Raw genomic sequence first — 998 nt, 5'->3', positions numbered from 1 at the left:
GCGGACTCGAGGGTCCCAGGTTCGATTCCGGTCAAGGGCATGTACCTTGGTTGCAGGCACATCCCCAGTAGGGGGTGTGCAGGAGGCAGCTGGTTGATGTTTCTCTCTCATTGATGTTTCTAACTCTCTATTCCTCTCCCTTCCTCTCTGTGAAAAATCAATAAAATATATTTTTAAAAATCAATAAAAATATTTATTAAAAAACTGAGCATGTCCCGATTCCTGCTTCTCACAGGAAGCCACGTGCTAGAGGCGACTCCAGGACACACCCCTCCACCTCCCTCCGCTCTGCCTCCTCCTCCTCTCCTCGGTCCTTCTTAGAAAACAAGCACAACTTGTTCCTGGAACTCGCTGGAGCAGTTACACGCTTCGTCAGCTCTAGTTCAGGTGGATGGGTGTATGCATGGATGGATGGCTGGGTGGATGGGTGATGGGTGGATGGGTGGGTGGATGGGTGGATGGATGGATGGGTGGGTGGATGGATGGATAGATGCGTGGATAGATGGATGGATGTATAGATGGATAATGTATACATGCATAGATAGATGGATAGATGGATGGATGGAGAGACAGCTCCAAACAGGTATGGCCAGGGTAGATGAGTGGATGGATGGATGGAGAGATGGATAGATGGATGGATGTATAGATGGATGATATATAAATGCATAGACAGATAGATGGATAGATAGATGGGTGGATGGATGGAGAGATGGGTAGATGGGTGGGTGGTTGGATGGATGGATAGATAGGTGAGTGTTTTGAGGCTCAGGAAGGTTAAAATAATTGCTCAAGGTCAGACGGCAGAGCCAGGAATGGCAGGCGGTACTGGTTATTCCTGCCCCTCATGCTGACCTATGACACTGTCAGTTTGTCTCGTTTTATAAAACTGAACAAACGCATGCTGGTGCTCATGCCGCGAGGTCTCTCTCTAGGCAGAATGGTGCTGCCTTTGGGAGGCGCTGCAGAAATGCCCGATTCTGAAGGCTGAGCTTGCCTTT

At 48.9% G+C, this 998-nt stretch overlaps 1 long non-coding RNA gene across 1 annotated transcript in view; it reads left to right on the top strand.

Annotated features, from left to right (window-relative positions):
* The window catches only part of LOC107183832, a 17,432-nt gene that overhangs the window by 10,105 nt on the left and 6,329 nt on the right, over window positions 1-998 (top strand). The window contains exon 2 of the long non-coding RNA XR_001514633.1: window positions 236-387. This is a non-coding gene — a long non-coding RNA (uncharacterized LOC107183832). The remainder of the gene's footprint in view (window positions 1-235; window positions 388-998) is intronic.

The sequence above is a fragment of the Myotis davidii genome, unplaced genomic scaffold (genome assembly GCF_000327345.1).
Source record: "Myotis davidii unplaced genomic scaffold, ASM32734v1 scaffold472, whole genome shotgun sequence".
Classification (NCBI taxonomy): Eukaryota; Metazoa; Chordata; class Mammalia; order Chiroptera; family Vespertilionidae; genus Myotis; species Myotis davidii.
Note: the sequence above shows the minus strand (reverse complement) of the source record. Positions and strands in the feature narration are given on the sequence as shown.